This window comes from Rattus norvegicus, chromosome 14 (assembly GCF_021556685.1).
Source record: "Rattus norvegicus strain SHRSP/BbbUtx chromosome 14, alternate assembly SHRSP_T2T, whole genome shotgun sequence".
NCBI lineage: Eukaryota > Metazoa > Chordata > Mammalia > Rodentia > Muridae > Rattus > Rattus norvegicus.
Genome location: NC_141547.1, coordinates 87,393,746 through 87,420,323, shown reverse-complemented (window position 1 = coordinate 87,420,323; position 26,578 = coordinate 87,393,746). Strand labels below are relative to the sequence as shown.

The 26,578-nt window shown below is 43.1% G+C and overlaps 1 long non-coding RNA gene across 1 annotated transcript; it reads left to right on the top strand.

The window, feature by feature from the left end:
* The first annotated feature begins 205 nt into the window (after positions 1–205).
* On the top strand, positions 206–26,578 carry LOC148001445 (uncharacterized). The gene is made up of 4 exons (XR_015637125.1): positions 206–295; positions 4,582–4,763; positions 7,167–7,230; positions 24,491–26,578. It is a non-coding gene; the product is annotated as an uncharacterized LOC148001445 (long non-coding RNA).

Below are 26,578 nucleotides of genomic sequence, written 5' to 3'. Positions count from 1 at the left end.
GAGAGGAAAGATCATGTGGTGTTTCGATTAGAGAGATGTGTGTTTGACACAGACTACAAGGAGTGCTCAGCTAGAGATCAATTCAGCCTCACATAGAAGTGTCACTTGGGAGGCACAAGCCTAGTCTAAGCCTGCCCCTCTTGGACCAGTGAGCTGGGAAACTCCTACAGGCAGCTGGCAGAGGCCTTGTGATTCCAATAGTCACACACTTAACAGCAGACTGTACAAACCGCTTAATGGCTCTCCACAAACTGACCCATCTCCATATCCACTTCAGGGACCTTGAAGCTAAAGGGTAAGAGAAGAATGATTCAGCTTAACAGAATCTCACTCCTTTGCCAGCTCTGGCCTGTTGCACAAAGCTGAAGGTACCGGGCCACGAGTTCTTTCAACCACTGGGGTCTTAGGTTCTTGTGCACAGACACCCGGAGTTCAGCTGTCTTCTTGAAATTCAGGAGACTATAGTACTATTGACCCATGGGGTGGTTAGATCGGGGTGTGTTACTCCTGCTTGCTGTGGATTTGCTCATGTCCTCCTATTCTTTCTTATCTTTAGCTCTTTGGACCTCATAACTGCCTCTCTGTCCCCCTCTCCCTGCCACATACCATCACCACCACCACCACCACCACCACCACCACCACCACCAAGGACATGATTTTAGCAGCAGACAGGCATCTCAAAATGTTCATTTTGATGAGAGATAGACAGAGAACCCACATTAAGAAAAGAAACTGTCCAAATTCGGCATGTTATCTCATTCCTCTACAGTGCGAAGCTGAGGGCAGAACTGAGTATTTCTGACACTCTATGATGTGTTTTGTGCCCATTCCTCTCTTGGGTAGAATCAAGGAAAGATAGAACTGTTATACATTTTAAACATGTCCAATGACTTTGAGACAATTTCCCCAAGACTGTTGAAAGTGGTTGAGACCATTTGGAAAAGTGGAGAGCAAAATGCAAATGCTAAGTACTTGTAATTTTTGATAGTTATCCCCCCTTAAAAGATTTATTTTATGTATGTGAGTACACTGTAGCTGTCTTCAAACACACCAGGAAAGGGCATCAGATCTCATTACAGATGGTTGTGAGCCACTATGTGGTTGCTGGGATTGGACTCAGGACCGCTGGAAGAGTAGCCAGTACTCTAAATCACTGAGCCATTTCTCTAGCCCAGGACTTGCATTTTAATAGTTAACATTTAAGCATGTGCACATGGGTGAAATTCATATTCAGAAGAGTTTTCCAGCGGACAAGCACAGAGTGCCCTGACTTAGCAAAAAAAGCTAGGCCTGCTTGCCTACTGAATGCTTTTCCGGAGAAGTATATTCTGGACACATTTTGAAATTCCTCTCTTAGATTCCTGACAGGTGTGTGTGTGTGTGTGTGTGTGTGTGTGTGTGTGTGTGTGTGTGTGTGTATCTGTCATCTGTCTGTGTGCACACATGACAATATAAGAGATCTATTGGTGGACCATTTTAAACAAATGGCACCTCCATTCAGCTGTAAAATTCCATGTCTTCTAGGATTTATAGTACACCAACCCATCCAATGTCTGCTTTCTCTTCTCTTTGAGGCCCTGGTGGGTATGCAGCCTCTAGTATAGGCTGGCATCTCATTAGTGCTGCAGAAATGATTTCTGCATTCTTGGGATCTGCAGTAGAAATGAGCTCTCTTGAGAGTAAGGCTTCCTAGTTACTTCCTGCATCGGCCCCTCCTGGAGCCTTCACAAACCCTGGCAGGCCATGCCATGTTTTATGGACTCGGCCTTGTTTGAAACAGAGCAGTACTTTGTGAAAGAATACCCAAGAGCTCTTGTTTCTGTCTCCCCTAGGCTCCTGTCCTTTTCTTCCTTGCCTTGCTTTTCTCTGAGAATGATGTGAACACCAGTGTTGAGGAAATGACAAGGTTTGTTCTTAGGGCCATCATTTCCTATGGTCTCTCCTTTATGACACTGTATTCTGTTACAAATATCTGTCACTGATATCTGCATGTACTTCTGTGATGCCGGACATGAGCCCACTAAAGGACCTCTGCTGGCGCTGTTCATTCATGAATCTTGAAGATGAAGAGACTTGGGCAGAGAGTAGCAGGACAATTCAGATGGCCAGGGCTTCTAACCCCATCTTGTCCTTTCTATAGCCCCAGGGAGCTTTGTGTTCAGCTCGAGGGGAAGGAACTGAGACCTCATACACACACTCCAGTGTTCTGCTCTATGGGATAGTCATAGAAGAGAATTCTTTCTCTTCTGTGTTTGGTTAGTTTCATAATTCCCACTACCTGGGATAGTGGGGATTGGTTACTTAGTTGGGTTGGAGAATGACTTGAAGCCCTTCTTAATGTATATGTTTTATGAAGCTAACTCAGTTCTTCTCAGACCTCTGCTCACATCTGGGCATATGTGTGAGTAAAGGTGTTTGTCTGAGTTTGTGATGATGTATAACATACACATTTGCCCACACATATGTGCAACGTACTCAGGCCCACACGCATGCACACTCCTATACACTCACAGATATCATATATTCTCATCTATCAGCCACTTGCATAACCCATCACATCTATTCCCGCATATTCAGATAGTACAGTTATAAAAATACGCTTTTGGACACGTGCATACTCAAGGGACACAGTCATTCAAACATCAGGATGTGACTAGGCTTTCTGTTGCTCCCATTAAGAGTTTTCTGGCTACATTTGCTTTGTGAGTTCTGGCAGCTCAGCACTTTCGAAAGTAACCATCAAAGGACAGTTTTTATCAGATGTTTCCATTTTAAAGTATAGAGCATTCCAAGTAAAATCCTGCCATGCGAATTTGTGAAAACAGAAAAGGCCTTTATACAGTGAGCACGAAAGTCCAAATGAAGCAGAGTTCAGACACTACAACCCCAGGCTGGGAAAGGGCAAGTGTTTCAGACAGACAGGCCACACAGGAGTAGGTGGCTGAAACCTTTCCTTGGAATTCTAAGGGAAAAATCCATCAAACTTACAGTAGCGGAGTGACCAGGAGTAAGTCCCTTCACTCGCCTGAATCTTCATTGTCTTGCCTGTGGTCAAGATTTTCAAATACCTCCACCATCAGCTTAAGGTGTACGTCAGGAGCCCAGGACACATGTGTGGACCTGTGGCTAGTGAGGGGTTACTGTGGGGCCAGAGGATCTTAGGCAGGGATTATTGTTCAAGGACAATCATCTCTCTTGATTCAGTTTACCAATTTAGTTAATGAATTTATACTTCTAGGAAATTCTAAGTAAGAAGAACTTGTTAATCTCCTGACTGAAACCTCCAGTGTTTTCACTGGAAAGCTCAGATCTCCCAGAATTCCCCAACAGGAGTTTGCTCACTTGGATGACCCGCTGTCCTTGCATGACTGTCGTGTTCCCAGCCACTGTCCCTTCCCATGTGTGACCCACTTATTTGGCTGCAGAATTCCCCTGTGAGAGTCAGCTCATACATATGACACGTTGGCCTGCCTCCGAGGTTTCCTTCCACAACATACTAGAAACTGATGAGGCATTGATGAGGGATGTGCTTTCTGCTGACAGCTAGCCAGTGGCCTGTACTCTCTGTAGGTGAAGTGAGGACACAGAGTTTATTTTTCTAGAGACATGTTGTTTGAATCAAGCAGTGCTCCGAGAAAGCATAGTAACCTGGAAGTCTGTCTGCCAGCAAAAAATGACTCACGGCCCAGCAGGCAGCCCTGCCTTCTCCTGATTGAAGAACATGAGAACCAGCTTCTAAAGCAGACATCGTTGGACTGCATCACAGACCTGTCTCAAAAGCCCCCCCCCCCGCCTTTTTTTGAGACCAGTTTCTCTGTATGGCCCTGGCAGTCTTAGAACTCACTTTGTAGACCAGGCTGGCCAAGAACTATGAGATCTGCCTGCTGTTGCCTCCTAAATGCTGGGATTAATGGTGTGAGTCACTACACCTGGCTTTGTGTGCAGTTTTAACACCAGGGGGAGAGAATTTCCAGCTTAAATATGTACACTGCCATATTAGCATAATGCCATAAGCCAGCGGGTCTGGGACTAGTCTCATTATATAGGCACAAGCAACCTATAATGTGTGTTGAGAAGTCACAGAAGCACTAAGCAGGGTGGCTTGCCAGCACCCCAAAGTGCTGAGGACTGTCACAGAAAAATGGCTTAACTGCTGTCAGGGCAGAGCTCAGGGTGCTCCTGGCCCGGTAGGGTACAGATGCTCAGAGCACTAGTAAGTTGCTCATTCAAACATGTGACTCGTGGGAAACCTGCTGTGATGCCCTTAGTACCTTGATGCCTCCCAGGGCAGTAACTGAATCCACAACTCTGCAAAAAGCTCCTGTCACGGTCACAGCCTGAAACCTTCAAAGAATTTTGAGAAGACAAGAGCTACGGTACAGTGTCACAGAGGAGGGGAGGAGCCCTTCATATTTTTCTGAGTCTCTTTTCCTGTAAACCATAGTAGGTGGTGACAGTTCTTGGGTGGAAGTGTCAAGTGCACAGTGGAATTATGACTGCCTTTCAGCTGGGGAAGGAAGGAGACTGCTATAGAAGGCTGGCAACGCCCACTTAGAGTACTTCTCTCTTCTCATTGCCTAGTCCTCAGCAGAAATCATTATTCCCAGTTCTCCGTGTCCCCAAGCATCATGCCATCCAAGAAGAGCTAGAAGAAGGCATTTGAAGTACTCCTATGCTGACAGCACCAGAGAGTTCAGGTGGGCTTAGAGATCTATAGACCTTGGATGTTGGAGAACGAGCTTCTGTATAAAGAACTGAGTACGGTAAGGGGTATGTCCTGTGTGCTTTGTCCCTGGAATGGCTCTATCTGAGCTGTGGTTTAATCTCCACCATATTCCATGAACCAGGTGTTGCTGTGCCTGTTTTGAAGATGAAGCCACACATGGGAGTTTAAGGCACTCTGGGTGATGTACACATTACTGAACACACGTCTCGCTCTATGTTCTAGGGCCGTCTCTTTTAAAATCCAGACTGTGGCTTCACTCCAAACGCTGTCTCTCATCATTCCATACAGTCCATCTCTGATACCTCCGCTGCTCAGATGAGAAAGAGAGTTCAGAGCTGACATTCCAAATGCAGCCTCAACTTCCCCCATATTCTTTAAGAAAATGGTGTTGCTGGGATGGTCATATGGGAGAACTCAGGATCAGAGGGAAGCAGAGGTAATGGAGAGCCATGGGTATCTCCAGGGCCACACCTGAGAGTTAGTGTGTAAGAAGCAGGCCATCCCAAGAAAGGTACAGGGGTAAATCTGTGACTCAGGGGTGTTAAGTCCTTATTTGTTTCCTTTTTGTGTTTCCTGTTTGTGTATCTTCGTGGCTAACGTGACCAGACACAATGTTAGATTTAAAATGTCTTTTTAAAAAAAATGTATAAAATCTATTCAATTATTGTCATTTACTAGAAAAGTATTCCTTTAGTTTTTAAGATTCCCAACATTTAAGCACGGGAGAAAGGGTTAGCACTTGGCATTCTGTCACCACTAGATGGTGCTGCCTGAGTGTGAAGTCTCAGTCTGGAGCTTGACCATAAAGTTCAATAAGGGCTTTGGGATGACTGAAGGTCTCAGCCTGGCTGTCCGTGTGTGTCCTCATCCTAAAATATTGCAAACAGGGTAAAACTTCTGCCCATTTTATCATTCAGAAATCTGTCTCTATTTAAACCCTTTTCCTCTGTTACTCTTTCGAACCCTTCCTTATTTCTACGTGCCCTGTATTTGTCAGAGTGTGCTGTGCTTACGGGCTATTGGCACATGCTAGCAGTTTAGTCTCCTGGTGCTGGAATGGTGTGCCTGTAAGGACCTAGGCCTCCATATTCCTACTCCAAACATTCCTGGCTGGGTATCTTCCATGCGTCCATGGTACTTGCTCACCTCTAGGTGTGTTTAATGCATGCCTTCGGTCATCCAGTCTTCTGCAGAAGGAGAAACAGTGGGCTCTGCTGGAGATCCTATGGAGTTTTCCAGAGCTGGAAAACTCTCATCTGACTGGTCAGACCCTCAAAACCTTGAATTCAGAAGTGGACTTTCTGGATGGTATTCAAGACATGTATGCAGTAAAGCTGAGGTTGTTGGAGGGCATTGTAATGTCACCCTCCTTCTGATTGTCTACTTACTTAGCAGCTCCAGGCTCTTGCCCACCATCCTGATGATGCCTTGTGGCCAAGGTCTGATTTATGCCTTTATGCCCATTGAGGCAGAAGGGACAGTAGAGAGACTTATCCTCCCCCAAGGAGGATAAGCAGAGGACAACTGGAGTACAGGGTTAAATAGAGCAGAGAGGACCAGTGCCCTCTAGGCCATGGGGTTGGGAATACTTGTCAAAAGTCAGGGTGTGCACACACCCTCCAGGCCTGAAAGACGACTCCGTTGTGCTTCCCCCTTTTCTGTATTTTCTCTATTATGGTACCCAACTCTTCTTTCCTCTGGTGTTGGGAGCTTTTTCTTCCTAGTGAGTTGAGACCTTGAAGCTTTGCTCTTCAGCTAATGCCCAACACCTCTGGCATTTACTTCCTGCATTTATCCCCCGAATTTACGTGAGCCTGAGCCACTTTCCCTTGGGAGGAGATGTGGTGTGGCTGCCCTTCTCTTTGGTCTGAGATGGGGCACCACACCTGGCCACGTCTTAGAGGTATATAGCATTCGCTTTTATTTTTATTTTTTATTACATATATTTCTTTATTTACATTTCAAATGTTATTCTCTTTTCCTGTTTCTTGTCCATAAGCCCTCATCCCCTTCCCCTCACTCATACAGGTGTTACCCCCATCCACCCCTTTTAAGCAACCCACATTCCCCTGCACTGGGGGTCCAACCTTGACAGTACCGAGGGCTTCCCCTTCCACTGATGCCCCAACAAGGCTATTCTCTGCTACATAGAATTCACTTTTTAAGGTATTTCTGCAGATTCCCTTTGGTCCTGTAAAAAGAGCACAGGATCCAGCTATAGAGCTCATTATCCAGGCTCTAAATGGGGATGTAGAAGGGATGTGGAAGTGTGGCCATGGCTATGTTAGTTCTAAGTCTCTTGAAGCCAGACGAAAGGTCCTGGCTGGGGAAGTCATCAAGTTTGTCCTGGGGCCAGGAAGCCAGTTTGAACAAAGAATGTGCCTTTGCCTGGCTTTTTCTCAGTGGACACATTCCTCACCCCACCTCCCAATTTCAACAGGCTCTCTCCGTATAGCCCCACCTGGCAGCCATCGCCCTCATCTCCTCTAATGCTGAGATTACAGGTATGTGTCACTGTGCCTAGTCTCAACTGGTTTCTTTGTTCCTTCCTTCCTTCCTTCTTTCCTTCCTTCCTTCCTTCCTTCCTTCCTTCCTTCCTTCCTTTCTTTCTTTCTTTCTTTCTTTCGCTCTTTCTCTCTTTCTCTCTCTCTTTCTCTCTCTGTCACTCTCTCTGTCTCTGTCTGTCTGTCTCTCTCTTTCTTTCTTCCTCTCTTTCTCTGTCACTCTGTGTCTGTCTGTCTGTCTGTCTGTCTGTCTCTCTCTCTCCCTTTTTCTCTTTTTTTGACTTTCATATCTACTTAGCCAATTGTTGTTTGCTCTTTTGTGTAGCACATCATTTCAAAGAAAATCCATATCCTTTTGTGCTTTTTGAATTCAAATCTCTTAAATTGTGAGACAGCTAGACATCTGGATGGGAATCGGTGGAGGTATTTTGTTGGATCCAGGCGGCTGGAGGCCGTTGAGGGTTTCTGTGCAGTTGACATTCTAACTTGATCTTGTGGACATTCCTGCGAGTAGTGTTAATGGCATTGGGCTCTCATGGGAGGAGACCACAATCTGGGCTTGTCTCACTTTGTTCTCCTGTTCTTTCTCGTGTTCCTTGTATTGTCTTTATCTTGCTGGGCTGCCATTAAAACAAACCAAGAAAACAACGAATGGTAGTTTAGCAATGACAGGAATTGATTTCTCAAAGACTCCGATGTCGTCAGCCTGACATCAAGGCACCTGCAGATTTGGTGGCTGCTGAGAGCCACTTCTTGAGAGTGCCTCATGTCTGTCCTCCATGGTAGGGCCATGGAGTTCCATGGGATCCCTTCCACACAGCCCTGCTCTCGGTCCTAGAATGAAGCCCTCCCAATCTCCTCATCTCTCAGGGGCCACATTTCCTTTGTGGTTATAATTTCATTGCACACACTTTAGGAAGACACCATGTTCAGGACTGTAGGGACTGCCATGAGATGATCCTAAAGACCAACTTTAGAAAACTCACTTTGAATAAACATCCAGAGGAAAATGAACTTCTATTTCAGTATGTCTGAAGAAGAGGACAACCTTAAGTCAATGGTCTAGAAAAATGTTTACCAATAAGTGTAGTAATTTTTGTTCTGCTTAATATTCACTATAGATAGAACCAATAGAGAGGATAGTAACAAGGTTTTTGCCTTTTTTTTAACTTTTGAATTTCACAAATAGAATGTGTTCCTAATCTCAAGTATGTTCTTAGTGGGGCATGTAAATCTGGTCCTTCTAAGGCCAGTATGTGTGTGGCTTTCCCCTTACTGATGGACACAAGGTTTTTTTTTTTTTTGATAAAGCACACATCTTCATTTTTGTAAAAAATATCTGAATGGGCTGGAAAAGTTTTCAGAAATCTAATTTGTGCATTAAAGGCATTATGGATAGTATATAACTGCCCTGTGTCACACCATAAATGATTATTATGAATTCCCTGAATTTGTGTACCTGAGGGAGTGAAATCCTTATTTTTATTTCAATCTGTATGTTCTTAATCTCTAAAGGTGGCAAGCTTTATGTTTTGGGTTTACATTATATTAACATTTCTTTTTCTATAAATTATTAATATTTTCTGCCCATATTATATTATATTGTATATATTTTCCCTTCTAATTGGTAGTTCTTCTTTACTCTGAAAATCTAGGTTAGACTTAACTGTTGTGGTTTCTGAGACTTTTAAACTTTAGGGAGTCCTCTGTAGCAAAAATAAAACAGAATTAGGAATGTACCTTTCATGGCTAGACTCTTGCCAATGGCCCTGGAATGACCCCTTGCATGCACATTGTCTTGAACTCATGCCTCATTAACATTATGATGAATCTGACTTCCCCAGAATGCTCCTTTTGTTATATTTGCAGCAAATATTTTTTACTGTAAAGATACTTTAACATTCCTATTTGCTAGTCTGCCAATATTTTCCATTACAACTTATTCTCTAATGACGCCGATCCTTTTCTGGTTTTGCAAGTTACAGTCTTTGTGTATTTAGCTAGCATCTCTGTTTGTCCCACTGAGGTTATATGGAAATAAATGTGGTTGGGCTGAAGTGTCAAGGGGGAAGGCAGCTCCAAATCTATGGCCAATGGACCCGTTTGTTCAGCTACCCCCACCTCTCCCCAGCTTTGGGATCAGCTGTTTGTCCTCCACAAATTGATATGATGCTAGAGTATAGGAGGCTGTAAATTGCACGAATAAAGCCTTTAGCATTTATTGACCAGTATTAATGTAAACACACTCTTCTATCTGTCTTCCTCCCTCCCTCCCTCCCTCCCTCCCTTCTTCCCTTCCTTCCTTCCTTCCTTCCTTCCTTCCTTCCTTCCTTCCTTTCTTTCTTCCTTCCTTCCTTCCTTTCCTTCTTATTGTGTTGGGGATTGAAACCAGTGAACCAAGATCCTTATAGAAAAGCAGCCCACTTCTGAACTATAGTCTAGCCTTCTTTTCTCTTTCAGCTTTGAGAAAAGTCTTACTAAGCTGTCCAGGATGACCTTGAACTCACTGTAAAACCAAAGTAGTTCTTGAACTAGTCTTACTGCCTTATCTCCCGAGCCACTGAGATTGGAAGGTAGTGTCACTGGGCCCAGTCTTAGTGTAAAATAGAAGATATTTTCTATTAGAATGAAATATAGGGTACATAAGGAGATTATGTCATTCTTAATAAGGAGATTCTTATTAGAAAAGAAAATGCTTTCTTACAGTTTTGGCAGCTACATGTCCAAGAACAAGGTGGAAGCCTGTTTGGTGTCTGTTGAGTGTAGAAGAATTTTAATCCAGTAACATGGCAGCTCTGCCAAGGGATTACATCCAAAGATGTGATCCAGCCAGAATGGAGACATCCTAACCCTGGATTATATAGTATGATCTGACCGGAATACAGACACACACATAGTTCACACCTTTAATCCCAAACAATGAAGGTAAAGTTAGTGTGCAGAAGGAAGCAGCCATATTTGAAAGTGATGTCTAATTGAGGGGCAATAAAGGGATGAGTAAGTTAACAGAATGAGTCAAAACTAGGATATGGCCACTCTCTTGAGAACAACACAGGAAAGAGCAGCTCAGGGAGAAAAAGGTGTGTGTGTGTGTGTGTGTGTGTGTGTGTGTGTGTGTGTGTGTATGTGTGTGTGTGTGTGTTTTACTGGGACAATTTTACAGAGATAGATTGCAGGGAGAAAAAGCTAGATACAGATGAATACAGAGTAAGTCAGACAATGAGAAGGAGCCAGAAGATTAGAACTGATTGTCAAAGTTAGGCCAAGCAGAGCAATTCGGTCAGAAGCCAAGAGAAGCTGGATTGAATCAGTCAGCTTGGAGAGGAGTTTTGAACCAGAAGAGCTGAGTTGAATCAGTCAGTCAGAGTTCAGAAAGAACTAGGAAGAGTGTGCTTATTCAACAGTAAACCTCTCAGATGACAATTACGCTTGGCAAATAAAAGTTACTTTTACAGTTGATGTCCCCATTTGTGGCATCAGCCTGTGTGGAGGAGATTCTTCCTCACCTGGCATTAGAACTAAATGTGTGGAACTTTCTTTACACAGCAATAGTCTATTCACAAGTCTTTGTCTGAGCACCCCTGGTCAGGCCACAGCTCTCAGCATTGGCACACAGGTCAAGTTTCAGTTTGGGACATAAACCTTAGCCTGTAGGAGTGTTTTCATTTTCAGTGTGTTGTTGGATCAGTCATCCTTTTAAAGAGGAGAGATATGCTGCACTGTAGAGCCAGAGAATTCAAGTTCTTGTATGTACTAAACAGGCAACACTAAGTGTTTCTTTGTTTGGTTGTTTTTGTTGGTGTTCTTATTAGTTTTTTTCCAATGTAGAATTTTCTGTATAGAGCAGGCTGTCCTTGAATACAGAGACAGGCCTGCCTCTGCTTGCTCAATGTTGGGACTGAAGGCATGTGCCACCATTGCCTGGTAATACTAAACCTTTGAAAGCCATAAAATACACTGGATTTGTTTTGTGAAATATATAGTTGGAATAAAGCACCCAGAGGAGACATCGTCTTTGCTAAGTGGTATGCTCATTGGCCTCCACCCCCACACTCTTTCTCCAATTCTTTCTTTATGGTCGTCCTGTGATTGTTGTTGTTTGTTTCTTTGCTTTCATTGTAATGCAAGATTCCAGATGCTAGTTACTACTTATCTTGAAATTCAACCTGGCTCTTCAGGAAGGAGACTGTAATGTGGGACAATTATAGCTGCTCCTTAAGGGTGAGGAGTTGGCCATTCTAAGTCAGATGGCAGTCTGATGGCCCTGGGAACCATCTCCTGTTCTCTCTGGTCTTCATTTTTACATAGCTTCCATACTTCCTATTTCTTCAAATGGGTGGCCTATTTACTCTTCTTCTCAGGATCCAAGCTTGTGTATCCAGTGAGAAGTTTTCTCTCTGTGTGTCAATAAATTTTAGAGCAGCCTGCAGTTTCCATTGTTAATACACACACACACACACACACACACACACACACACACACACACACACACACAAAGAAGAGATTGAATTGGAAGACCCAAGAGCAACAGAAATAGAGCTACCCATCTCTCCCAATTCTCACACACTGAGCTTTTGACGGGTCTTCCTCAATAAAATATGGGTCATAGTCAGGGGTATCAAATAAACTAGGTAAGTGAAAACATCCAGTTGAGAAACCATTCTATTGGTCAAAAGAACTGAGAAACATCCCTTTACGGGCTGGCTTTCACAATACAGGAAGGTGTTATGGAAGCCATTAGAGGAACAAGGATATCCATGGTTGTACAGAGTATTGGACCTTGTATTGGGTAATAATGATCTGACAGGCAAGATGTGCCTATGAGTGCAATAATGGCATGAATGTTAAAGGGTAACTAACCACTTTCAGATTGGATTTAAGACCTGCTTCACAGGAGGGAATTTCATGCTTGGTACTTTAATCCTGGTCAACATCCCAAGGCTGGGAGTTCACAAGGCCTGGGTTAGCCTGATATTGCACAATTGTTATTTTGCTCAATTGTCATGCAGTCAAATTGCCTTCTAAATGTTGATCATTATGCCCACAGACCTGGGCTGCTCTTAACCTTGGTCAGGTATGCTATTTAATGGAGAAATTCATAAATGGTCAAAGTGTTGAGAATATGAGACTCAGTGCTAAGGCCTGAATCGGATGTCTATATGAGCCCCATCATAAGCAAAGCTTAGGGGACATTAGAAAAGAGAAGATGGAAAGAGCGTTATGGCTACAGGATGGATGGTGAGGAGCTCTGTGAAATGTTATTTTCTGGACATGACATGGCCATGGTAGTCATGATCTTATTGCAGCTGTGGCTACCTGCACAAGACCTAATCAAGATCAAGTCAGCCAAAATCCCAGCTTAGATGTGGTGGATGGTCTCTAGGCCTTACCCCTTACTGAGCAGTTATGGGAAATTAATAGTTTCTGGGGCAGAAAGACTCATTCTTTTTCTTCCCTTTCTTCCTTCTCTCTCTCTCTCTCTCTCTCTCTCTCTCTCTCTCTCTCGCTCTCTCTCTCTCTCTCTCTGTCTGTCTTTCTTGCTTGCTTGCTTGCTTTCTAAGGATACAACCACTGGTAAGTTTCCCATGTTCTAGTAAATGGTTTTACATCTATACACATATGGGCAGCACAAACTGGACTTAGTAGGTCATCTCTACCCCAACTCCTCCAGAAAAGAAAAAAGACATAAAGTTGAGGAGGGAGGAGAACTTGTTGTTGGGGCAGGGGATATTAGAGGGGACAAATGGGGGAGCAGATATAAATTAAGGAATTTATCCCAATGGTTTACAAGCCTGAAGACATCTGAGGAACACCATGGGGTCTCTCTGCACCACAGAGCAAGTAATCAGCGCTTCATTTTGTATAAGAATGCTCTGCTCAGGCTATTATCATTAAGAATTTTGAGCTGGACCGCTGGGGTCAAGTAGGATCATAACAAAGACCTCCAGGCTGAGCCACATGGGAGCCATTCAGTCCACTCTGGAAGAGCCCAGGCTCATGTGTCTCACAATCCCCTGGAGTCAGGAGCTGTCCAGCCTGAGCGCCAGACCAAATAGATTAGGACAAACATAAGCAAGGTGGCAGGGTCCAGCACAGAAGTCAGGAAAGGTCAAAAGCTCCCCAGACAAATGTCTGACTTTCCCAGTGTTTATTTACTTTTACAGCATTGGCAGCACTCAGCGAGGGTCCGAGAGCAGCAACTGGATAGATAGGGCTTTTCCTGTCCTTTGTATACCCTCCCATACCACTTCTAATTCATCATAAGCAAAGCATATCTTCTGGCTTCAAGACCCCAAACAACTACAGATTTTGGATGCCAGAATAAAGTAGACAGAAAGAAAACTCATTGTCATTAAGATTGAGTTCATTTTAAACATTGGTACATCAGTAACACCTACTCACGAATTCCATTTTCTCCCCTCCCCACTTTTTTTTATTGGAGAGTTTATGTATTTACATTTCAAATGTTATCCCCTTTCCAGGTTACCTCCTCTCCCATTCCCTCTTCCGCTGCTTCGGTGAGGATGCTCCCCCTCCTACCCACTCATCCCCACCTCAACATCCTGGCAGTGAATGCCATTTTCTTATAAACTTATCAAATCTGTCTTGGTTATAAAACTGTCTCTAAGGGTGAATGACTTATGGAACATGCCTTTTTCCTGTGTATCCCTTGTAATGTTGGGCCCTAAAGGCTATGAGTTAGATACTCAAAGACTATTTCTTCAAGTCAGTGTCATCACAGAGCCCCAGAGAGATGTGACCCACAATGTTACAGTTAAGAAACTTGGCCATGTCTATATCACAAAGACATCATTCTGGTGGTCCAGCCTTTGGGAAGCTCACAGAGTTTTAGGCAGTGAGGAAGGAAGGAGGGAGGTGGTCTTGAGCAATGCAGAGGAAAAGGCCTTTTGTAAGGGGCAAAGAGGGAGCGAGACAGGAAAAGCAAAGGCAGGCACAGCATGGGAGGCTCCAACACTTGATGCTATTGAAAATGACTTTGATGTCTAGAAGCATCACAAGACACTAACTTCCATTCACCTTTCGACATTGCTCAGGGTCATTCTGGCGGTGATGAAGATAGGAGAGGAATTTCGAGCTGTGTAAATTGTAAAATTTGAGCCTGCATAACTATTTTCCAGATAGCCTATTCGCATATACCCAGTTCATCTTCATTTTACAGTCATGTTAAAGAATACCCCAAAGGTCATACGGATAGTGGTGATAAAAGGGAATTCATTTGTATGTCCTAGGTCTGAACATCTAGAGCACTATCATAAAGAAGACTTAAGGCAAGTCTGGGGGGCACTCACATTTGCATATCAGATGTCCTGAAAATTCTTTTATTTTTTTTAATTTTTTTTAAATTTTTTTTCTTTTTTTTTCTTTCTTTTTTTTAATTTATTTAATACTTAATAATAATTCTTTGGTTTCCGGGCAAACATCCCCCTCCCCCCTCCCCTTCCTTATGGGTGTTCCCCTCCCAACCCTCCCCCCATTGCCGCCCTCCCCCCAACAGTCTAGTTCACTGGGGGTTCAGTCTTAGCAGGACCCAGGGCTTCCCCTTCCACTGGTGCTCTTACTAGGATATTCATTGCTACCTATGAGGTCAGAGTCCAGGGTCAGTCCATGTATGGTCTTTAAGTAGTGGCTTAGTCCCTGGAAGCTCTGGTTGCTTGGCATTGTTGTACATATGGGGTCTCGAGCCCCTTCAAGCTCTTCCAGTTCTTTCTCTGATTCCTTCAACGGGGGTCCTATTCTCAGTTCAGTGGTTTGCTGCTGGCATTCGCCTCTGTATTTGCTGTATTCTGGCTGTGTCTCTCAGGAGCGATCTACATCCGGCTCCTGTCGGTCTGCACTTCTTTGCTTCATCCATCTTATCTAATTGGGTGGCTGTATATGTATGGGCCACATGTGGGGCAGGCTCTGAATGGGAGTTCCTTCAGTCTCTGTTTTAATCTTTGCCTCTCTCTTCCCCGCCAAGGGTATTCTTGTTCCCCTTTTAGACAAGGAGTGAAGCATTCACATTTTGATCATCCGTCTTGAGTTTCATTTGTTCTAGGTATCTAGGGTAATTCAAGCATTTGGGCTAATAGCCACTTATCAGTGAGTGCATACCATGTATGTCTTTCTGTGTTTGGGTTAGCTCACTCAGGATGATATTTTCCAGTTCCAACCATTTGCCTACGAATTTCATAAAGCCGTTGTTTTTGATAGCTGAGTAATATTCCATTGTGTAGATGTACCACATTTTCTGTATCCATTCCTCTGTTGAAGGGCATCTGGGTTCTTTCCAGCTTCTGGCTATTATAAATAAGGCTGCGATGAACATAGTGGAGCACGTGTCTTTTTTATATGTTGGGGCATCTTTTGGGTATATGCCCAAGAGAGGTATAGCTGGATCCTCAGGCAGTTCAATGTCCAATTTTCTGAGGAACCTCCAGACTGATTTCCAGAATGGTTGTACCAGTCTGCAATCCCACCAACAATGGAGGAGTGTTCCTCTTTCTCCGCATCCTCGCCAGCATCTGCTGTCACCTGAGTTTATGATCTTGGCCATTCTCACTGGTGTGAGGTGAAATCTCAGGGTTGTTTTGATTTGCATTTCCCTATGACTAAAGATGTTGAACATTTCTTTAGGTGTTTCTCAGCCATTCGGCATTCCTCAGCTTGAATTCTTTGTTTAGCTCTGAACCACATATTTTAATAGGGTTATTTGTCTCCCTGCGGTCTAACTTCTTGAGTTCTTTGTATATTTTGGATATAAGGCCTCTATCTGTTGTAGGATTGGTAAAGATCTTTTCCCAATCTGTTGGTTGCCGTTTTGTCCTAACCACAGTGTCCTTTCCTTACAGAAGCTTTGCAGTTTTATGAGATCCCATTTGTCGATTCTTGATCTTAGAGCATAAGCCATTGGTGTTTTGTTCAGGAAATTTTTTCCAGTGCCCATGTGTTCCAGATGCTTCCCTAGTTTTTCTTCTATTAGTTTGAGTGTATCTGGTTTGATGTGGAGGTCCTTGATCCACTTGGACTTAAGCTTTGTACAGGGTGATAAGCATGGATCAATCTGCATTCTTCTACATGTTGACCTCCAGTTGAACCAGCACCATTTGCTGAAAATGCTATCTTTTTTCCATTGGATAGTTTTGGCTCCTTTGTCAAAAATCAAGTGACCATAGGTGTGTGGGTTCATTTCTGGGTCTTCAATTCTATTCCATTGGTCTATCTGTCTGTCTCTGTACCAATACCATGCAGTTTTTATCACTATTGCTCTGTAATACTGCTTGAGTTCAGGGATAGTGATTCCCCCTGAAGTCCTTTTATTGTTGAGAATAGTTTTAGCTATCCTGGGTTTTTTGTTATTCCAGATGAATTTGCAAATTGTTCTAACTCTTTGAAGAATTGGATTGGTATTTTGATGGGGATTGCATTGAATCTGTAGATTGCTTTTGGTAAAATGGCCATTTTTACTATATTAATCCTGCCAATCCATGAGCATGGGAGATCTTTCCATCTTCTGAGGTCTTCTTCAGTTTCTTTCTTCAGTGTCTTGAAGTTCTTATTGTACAGATCTTTTACTTGCTTGGTTAAAGTCACATCGAGGTACTTTATATTATTTGGCTGACAATTCTTTAGGAACACCAGGTCACCAGGATTTGCCGATTTATATTTCTCTTTGTGCCTATCAGTTATGTTCATGCCAAAATAAACTGTATAAACCTTCCCAGGCCCTTACTAGCCTAAATATCCTGGTTTGTCTGCACTTTCCTTAAATATTCTCACAGGACAGCACAGGGCCAGTAGGGCCCTTGCAATGTGTTGGGTAATCGGTTCTCCAGCTCCCAGGTTGGAATCCTTCTGAGCATTAGAGAGGTTGCCTTCTTCCTTACCTCTGGAGCAGAAAACTCATCATCTGTAGTTTTTAAAGAAACAGTTTTACTGAGATAGATTTTTCTATTCTAAAATTTTAACCATTTTAGGCACGTAATTTCAGTGCATTTTACTTGATTTCTTTGAATTCTCAGCTGGGCCCTCAGTGCTTCTGGATGCTCTGAAACCTGAAAAATGTCCCACATTCCTGCTTGCTGTAATCCCTGTCTGCTTTTGCCATTTATTAGAAAAGGGTTCACATGGAATGTAGCCTCATATATGACATCTAGCAAAATGTCTTCAAGGCCATCTGTGTTATGATATCCATAACCAGTCCACTCCAATATATTTCAGTATTTAACAGCAAACAGACATTGCTTATAAACCTTAACTGAAATGGCTAATGGACATTGAACATTTGCACACAAGTCTTACGTGCTCACATGTCATTTCTGTTGAAGGCAGAGTAGAATTCCTAGGTATATGCTGATGTTATGTTTAATGTCTCAAGACACTCCCAAACTCTCACTTCTAAGCTGTCTGTATCATTTTGAAGGCCAGCATAGCAGTTTATTCGCTTCTGATATGGAACAACATTAAGTCTTACTTTACTGGCGTGTGTTGAGAAATAAAACAGTGTGTCGGATCTCATAATCCCTTTGATTATGGCTCACGTTAAAATCAAGTTTAATCACTAGGGACATGGGGTGCACTGCTGAGTGTCTTCCGGGATCACAGAGGAACGCTGGTGCCCAGATGATAGCAGGAGGTGTACAGAGACAGATGAAATGAATTAATGTGAGCGATTCCTGCACGCATTAAATCCTTCCTATCTTTGCTTGAGGATTAAGTAGTTCTAAGTAGGCAGTTAAACTAGATACTATAAACATGTGTTAGAGATTTGAAGTTAACCTAAGGAACTCAACCAAAGCCCCAGAAAAACAAAACTGAGGGACCAAGAAGGAAAGAATGCTCAGGACGACCTCAAGTTGCTGAACATGCCCTCAGGAGTGGGTCATTCCTGCATTGAAGTGTTTCATCTCTCATACAAACTATTCTGCATGTAGGCTCCAAGAAAAAAACAGATTTTAAAACAGTGCAATCCAAACTTAACTTAGGAGCAACGCTACTTAAAGGAACTTTTGTATGTGTCCAAGTATTTTCCTTCTTGAGAAAATTATTCTTGTTATCCTTGGTTCCTTTGCTACAGTCACTTGTAGAGGAACTGCAGAACTGAGAAAAATAGCCCTTGAGCCCTCAGATAACTGAAGTTGCCTGACAAAAACTCAGGCTATGACATTTGTTATTTAGAGGGTCTTTTCATGATCAAAATATTTGCTTTTCCTTCCGGCGCCTTCCAAGAGAGTTTATCTTAATACACAGACTAGCTGGGGAGTTCCAGTTGAACCAACATTAGTCAGACAAGTTGCTTTGGTCCTCTCCGATGTTTTACTGAAGCAACATCAGTAGTGTTTTGTAACAAGCCTAACTATGGAGCCTAGAAGAAAGGTTGCCATTAGCAAGCCCCTTGCTCACCACTCTGAGGGAACCAGGGTGTAACGGCTAGCTGCGTGCTCTGTGAGGGCTGTGATGGACACGCTGCTGTTTGATGACTGAATATGAAGTATAAAAGTCCAAGTTCTCCACCCCCACTTGACATGCTTTTGAACAGGAGACTTCTAACCACACACATCTTTGCAGAGGAAGGTACAAAATGAGTTACATTCTGCAGAATGTTACAAAAGGAGGTTACAGGTACAAAATGAGTGGTCAGTGGGCTGGAATCAGCCAGCTAAACACAGCTGGTGAAGCGGAAGCCCACAGCTGATAGACAGAAGATACTAGAGAAAGCTTCCATCTTCTCAGACTCTGTTTTCAAATAAGGGCAACATGGCCATAATGTGTGCCCAGGGACATGTGCACTCCCTATAACTAGAACATGCAGAAGACAGAAGTTACCTCCACTCTCATCCTTAGTACGGCCTTTGGAACAAAATAAATACGGGAGAAAGAAAAAAAATAAAGATCCTTATTAAATGTCCATGTACTTATTCTCTTTACAAGAGAGTGAAATGACTGAAGCATAGACGCTTCCATCAAAAAATAGTAAGCACATTAGAGGACCACAGAGCACACGGATCTCTGGGCTAGGATAATAGATATGGAGATGCTGCTAGGAGGCAGATGGGACAGAGTTAGAAATTCCTGGCAGAGGTCTTCAGAGATGTGAAGAAACCACGTGAGAGGTTCTTTTTGTCTACCTGTATTTGTGAAGTCAGACCAGATGGTCTTTGCAGAAAGTTCAGCCTCTCTGGCAACGGCAGTTGAAATTGAGATGAACCCTTACCTCCTCCAAATGATCCTGTCACAGTCAGTAATGCATCAAATAAGACGCTCATAGGTTAATGACGTCTGCATGTTATGACTATTATGGGCTTTTCCCAAGCAGAAAGATGAATCTGATGTGGGAATGTGGTGTCTTAGCAGACCTGTGCACTGTGGAGGGTACACTGGGTCATGGTAGAGGGCACTATTCTTTCCTTCTATTCTGTAGAGCTTTCCGAGCAGTCCTTGTGAGGCAAATCTGTCAGCTCCAAGCTCTCTGTCTTGTTTTATCTAGAGATAACCATTTAGTTTCTTACTGGAAGCAGTAATAAAAATACTTGAGTCCATTAAATCCTCTCTCTTGTCCCAGCCTTCTAGTCACTTAATGGATCAAGTCTATCAGAAGATCCTTTCTGCATTCTGCAGAATGTTGTCCCAAGCCCCAACGTTGTGACAGTTGCCAGGGTGTCATCCCACACCCATCTCCCTCTTCAGCCTCAGACATTGTTAGGAATCTTCTTAATTTAGAGTCTGTCTCCTACTTTCCCTACTATGCCCCTTTTGGCTCCTTCTCTGAGCTAGCAAATCCATAACTCCATTATTCTTCAAGAAGGAATTTAATGGGTTTGGAGCATTTATGGGTCAGACTAGTACATCCCAAACTTCTGAGGCATGGGAAAGAAAGGTTGAGCTTATAGCAGGATAGGCCTCCTGAGGAGCCAAGGACCGGAACCCCGGAGCTGGCAAGAGCACAGTTCTGCCACCACAGTAGAAAGGATGGGTTCCCATGCCTGAGTTTTGAGTGACATAATAAATCTTTCCTCTCTGTATGAGGTTTACCTAGTCCAACCTGTAACTGTGGTGCTGTGGCTTTGTGGTCTTGTTTTTCTAGATGTGATTTTAGGACACTCAAGAATTGCTTGTGCTGCTACCTTCTGGATGGCTCCCGTTTCTTTCTTACTTCCTACCTTTGGATTTTTTATTTGTAAATAATCAAAGAGAGATTCCCCAAAGCATTATAATAATGATTAGGATTAGAGTAGCACTGCAGAGATAATCTACAACTCGTAGTAACTATGGGCGTAGTCAGGGGAGTTGGAATAAGGGAGACACTAAATGACTTGGGGAGTTCATTGGTTTGGACATTAGTGGAGGCCTTAAGGCTCCTGCATGGGCAGAGTCCCTGGTCTGCTGGGAAGGGTGCCTGCCTTTTGGTGAAGCTCTGCCTACCTGGGGAAGCAGCCCATCAGGGTGTCTTGCAGAACCCTGAAGATCCACTTTGTATACAGGTCTGTGCCTACATGCAAGAGTTGCAGAGCGTGGGATGAGGGCTCTCTTTTGAGGTTTTAGCCCATTCTTTAAAAAGTACTTCTCTAAGATAGACAGGCAGGAGCCACCTCACCTCCCTAAGATGCTATACAATTTTGTCTGAGCCTGACAAGAGCGTCACCCCAATTTGTTGTCCTCAGCTTTAATCCCATATAATCAAATATACAAATATACCAATTTTTACTTTTTCTAGTACAATATATTTTGTGAGGCATGGACCATGGATTCCTTCGAATATTTAACCATCATGTGATGCTGGGATGTTCTCTCCTTTCTCCCTTTCCCTATCTTCCCTCTTCCTCCCTCTCCTGTATAGTCTTCTCTAGAACCATCTGATGTGTTAGAGATAAGGGAAACATCTTTGCAATGAGAGCTGTTCCTTGTGTTAAGGAAATGCCAACCGTCTCCAGTCTTGCTATTAGAATTCCACTTAGGAACAATTTTAAAGAGTTTTTATGTGTTTGGGTGCTTTGTCTGCATGTACATATGCACACCACATGTGTGCATGCCCGATGCCCTAGGACTCCAAAAGATGGCATCGGAGTCTCTGGAACTTGAGTCGAACACTTGTGAGCTGTCTCATGGGTGCTGGAAATCAGGCCTTGGTCCTCTAGGAGAGCAGTTGGTATTCTTAACTGCAGAGCCACCTTTCCATCCCCTTTGAACTATGTTTTATGCATTTCAATTGTTGTTCTGTAGGAGGGGTTCTGTTATTTATTTTTGTGGTTTATAGTGATTCTATTTTGAAATCGGAATGAAGCTTGCTTAGTAAAATAAATGTGCCATTTGTTCATCCTTTAATATGCCCTGGAAGTCTTTTATTGATTTTCGAAGGAACTCCTTGTGGCTTTAAGTTCCTTGAAAGGTAGAGTTTTTCCTGGAATCTTACATCAGTTTTGGTTGTTACTTCCTCTAGGTCTTCTCAAATCACCGCACTATATGTCATAAAATTATTACAAAGACGAGTAGGAATCTCAGGAACTCTCTCTACATTCACAGGGCAGGCCAGCATGTTAATAGTTGTGAAAGCAGGTATCCACTAATGTTACAGATGAGGAGGGCGGCCGAGGCTCCGAGTGTCTCTTTAAGGTCTCCTGGGTCACACCAAACAGCTGAGGAGAAGCGGCGTGTGAGCCTGGAGGCAAAGCCTGTGCTCTTCAAAGATTCTCCTCCTGCTGCCAAGTCTGGTGACTACTGTTTATATTAATTACTATCCCTTCCAAGTTGTTAAAGGAAACGGCTCAGAGAACAGTACATTCTCAGCCATGGCGAGTTTCCCTTCCAAGCCAGCTCCAGCCATGCAGAATGCTTTCCTGACGTTGCCACCCAGAGCGCAGCTCCTGACTCCTTCCCCGTGAATAGCCTGATCCGGTTTCTTTTGATTCCCTGCGTCCTCCCAAGCATTTGTTGTGTCTGAGGCTTCAGAACCAGGTGGCCTATTTCCCAGATATGTGGCTGCAGTTCCATTCCCCAAATTCCCACTCTACCCGCCCAAATCAGAAGTTCTCTCTGTATCTTTTTTTCTAGATTTCTTCTCACTGGCTTCCTCCATGGTGTTCTAGCTTTTAATAGCCATAGGAAAGCATTAAAGTCAGTCTGCTTGACTGCTTGCTGCTCTTCCAACTGCTTGTGGCTTCTGTGGAGAAACTCAGTGTTTTCTCAAAGCCTATCTTTGTCTTTGGGGAGCTTAGAACCACAATCCCATTCCGTCTCTGATGAGGCATAATGGGTCCAATCTATTGCAGGTCTCACGTAGGTAGTTACAGCTACAGATTGTTCAAGAGGAGGGAATGACCATATTACACCCACAGGACAGCATTTCACAACCCTGGGGATTCTGAAGTCTTTCACAATGTCTCTTAGCGCTTGTCCAAATATTATCATCCATGACTTGTTAATATGACATGGTAATGCACACAGAACTTGAACTCTGATCATCTGATGTCTGAGTACTTTCAGGTTACTATAACCAAGTAACGCTGGCTGGTGGTTTTGAAGAAAAGGTAATTTATCTTTATGCTTCTTGGGGTAGGATGAACATCCAAGATAATGATGACAACATGGTTGGGTTATGTGAGGACTTTTTCATGGATTCAGGCGACTGCTTTCTCATTGTGTCCTTGTGTGGCAGAAAGAGACCAAGGGGCTTTGGGAGTCTCGTTACTAGGGTATCTAATCCCATTAACTATTGCTTTACCATTGTGACTTACCCATCTCTCGTGGGTAAATCTCTTCCACTTACCCACCTCTGGATACATCTTGGGGTGAGGACTTCAATATGGGAATTCAGGGCTTCACAGACCTGTAGTTCATAACATCTTGGAGTCATGTTCTCATCTGCTACCCTAGCTGTATGAACTTGGGAGGAACATACAAGCTCTCTGAGCTTCAGCTTACTGTATACCCAGTAGGACTTCACTGGATGCACCCAGTAGGATTTCACAGGATGCACCTAGTAAGATTTCACTGAATGAATGATGACGCTGTCTTATGAAGTGCTTTTCAAGGTCACTCCCCAAAACAAGTGCACAGCCATCAGGGTTCAGTTGCTTCTCTAGTGAGGAATAAAAACAGAGCGTGGCACTCCAGGCCTGTGTCTGCTCCTCAGACCCCACACTTCTACTCTACTCTTCTTACTGACTCAGATGCTGCCACGGAACTGGCAAGGTTCTCTTGGCTTGCTCACACAAGGGCCCCTTTGCATGGCCTCCCTGCAGCAAATGCCCAGCACAATTCACTTCTTCTATGCCTCTTTCCCATGGTTAAGAGAATTCAGACAGTGGAAGGTGGGCTGCACCCTGCAAGATGCCTTCCCTCAACACTGACCATTCTGCTGCACTCAGGATTTGAGCAGTGCCTGCAGGATTAAAAGCTCACCATGTTGACTCACCCAGTAAAACAACTCCAGCATTTTTTTTGTTTCTCTCTTGGGGAGTTCCTGTAATTCTTAAATGCTTGGAGACTTTATGGTTTGGTTCTTGTCGTCTGTTAGCTGTGTCCTGGATACGGTTTCTATGTGGAGTATAAACTTAAGCTGTACACTCAGCTTATTGTGGGGTGAACAAAGGCTCTGGTGCTGATATGCAGGATGGTTGGGGTTTATTTACACAGCAAGACACATATGCTGGGAGGTCCTAGGCTGTGCAAGAAGTTTTTTCTCCCATTTGACTCACTCAGAGGAGACTGACAGATTTTTATAAACATGTGGAATTGATGCGTGAATTACGAGTGTTTTCTTGTATCATAGGCAATCTAGGAAAAATGTCTGTGTTATGTATGTGGGTATACGTGTGTGTGTGTGTGTGTGTGTGTGTGTGTTTGCCTGTGTGCATGTCTGGTGTCTTCCCGCATGCCTCATTTTATTTATTGCTATCGTTATTCTTTGAGACAAACCCTTTCATCGAGGGATTCTGTGACCATGGCTTGCCAGCAAGGCTCTGGAATCTGCCCGTGTCTGATCTCTGAAGTGCTGGGGTTGCAAGCTTACACAGTACTGCTGCTTTTTACATGAGTACTGGGATCCAAACTCAGGTTGACATGCGTTGTGCAGCAAATGTGTCACCAGAGCCATCCCACCAGACCCGAGATATAGCTTCCAAAACTTACGGTAGTCTTAGCTTTGTCTCTGTGGATTATTTTTGAGATGACGTTATTCTATGCCACATTTTTACAAAAGCCACAGTAGTTTTGCTTCTAGTTAAGCGTCCTAATATTCTAAAAGGATTTAATTAACTTACAGGTGGTGTTCCTGATGAGATAAACAACGTGCTTCGTATGTTGGACTGCAATGTCCTCTACAGCTCGAATTCCTGGGTGAGAATGGATCAGGGATGAGTCACGTCTGAGGATGATGGACACATGAGTCCATGCAAACCTATCCTGTGGTCAGAAGTGCTGATGAAGAACATGCTTCATGAGGAAATTGAATGTCATGAAAGTGTGCCTTTCAAAGTAAAGAAGGAACAGATGAGAACTGAGGCAAAGAAATAAGGTGAGAAGGTGCAGAAGTAGAATTATTATCCGGAGACTATGGATTCAGACACAATGTCAGTGCTCACTGCTTTGTCCTCAGAAGACAATTGAGAGGCTCCTGAAGTGTTGGCCATGCTTACATGAGCTGCTAAGCAGAGACTATGCTATACCAATAGAGAGATGATGCAGGGCTTGGACAGGTCATTAAGGGCTTGAACCCTAATAGTGGGAATGGAAAAAAACAAGAATTGAAGGGTAATTGACTAGGACTGAGAGCTATCAAGATTGATGACTGTTTATTTCATTATGGTCAAACAGTTGAGTGGCAGAAACATTTAATCGGGAAGAAATACTTTAATGCGTGTTTCTAAGGAGCATGAAATAATGCTCAGAAAGAGGTTTATGCAGTGAAATGACCACCAAGGGCTTGAATAACTGTTAAGTTCTACCAAGAGGGACGGGAAATTATCCCTCCAGGGTTAGAAGCATGGAGGTCCTTGTTGGCCTTGGCTAGAGCATATCTTGAAGGAGGTACCAAAGCCAGGTCAGAGTTTACCAGGAGGGACAAGTGACAGTGTGACAGATTGGACATAGGAATGCCCTCTCAGTACTCAGACAACGAAGTGCACTGGCAGTCAGAGTGGGCTCCTAGATAACACACTTCTTTTGAGCTTAAAGTGGGGAGTGGTAGAATGAAATTAAGCAATGAAATGAAATGAACTTAACAAAACATAAAGGAATAGACATTGATGGCTCGAAGTATATTTAGTTTCCACATATATCACTATTTAAAAAATTGCCTCTTCTTTGTCACCATGTGGATGCAAATTTCATTCTATCTTACCTTGTTTTACAGTCACTTGTAGTCATGGCATGGGGTGCTTATTCACAAACACATGGCTGCACTTGATAATATCCTCCGGATAAATAATACAAAAAGTATTTGGAAAGGGAAAATGCATCACTCATTCTTCTATACTGGTGATCCTGACAAACAAATCTGAATTCCATCTCATAGGTGTCAAAATGAATACTCAAGAGCTTGCCATGTTTCATGTCTTTTGACATTACTTACTTCTCACAATAGCCCTTGGTATCTTATCCATCACCTGAAGGTTCAGTTTAAAATATAGGTAGCGGAGTTCTTAGAGCTAGTTCCTGACATCTTCAGTACGTGCAGCACAATGTTTCAGTATTTTATCATTTGGGGGGATTATAAAATTTATTGATTAATAAAGGTGTATAGATTTATAGCATTTTGCAATTGTGAGCACATTAATTGAACCACCACTCAAACTAAGAGTCTAAGTTTTAAAGTATACATTTCCATTCACTACCCATTCCATCAGCCTTCAAGAGTGAGCAGCATCCTAAATTATAGTAGCGTACATGGTAGCTGTTGTATTTCATATCAATGCAACAATGGAGAATATTATTTATCTTCCTAAGAACCACCGCCTCATCTTGTTTGTCTCAGGCCATCACTATGCTCTAAACGGTCATTATTTGTTTTACCAAAATCAGCATAATTATTTTATATTGTGGTCTAAAAATTTTAAAATCTACATTGTTTATTGTCACTGTTCTGATTCTTGGTGGAAGTTTCCATTGACTCTTCTTGTTCATGGTGGTTCATATCGACCTGCACTTTTAAGACTTTTTAAGCTATAAAACATTGTTCTTGGGTCAGCAAGATGGCTCAGCTGGTAAAGATGCTTGCCCCCAACCCTGACAGCCTGAGTTTGATCTCAGAACGAATATGAAGGAGGGGAGACGCAATTACCACAAGTTGACCTCTAACCTCCACATGGGTACAGATGCGTGCGCACACACATAAATGTAATTAAAATCATTT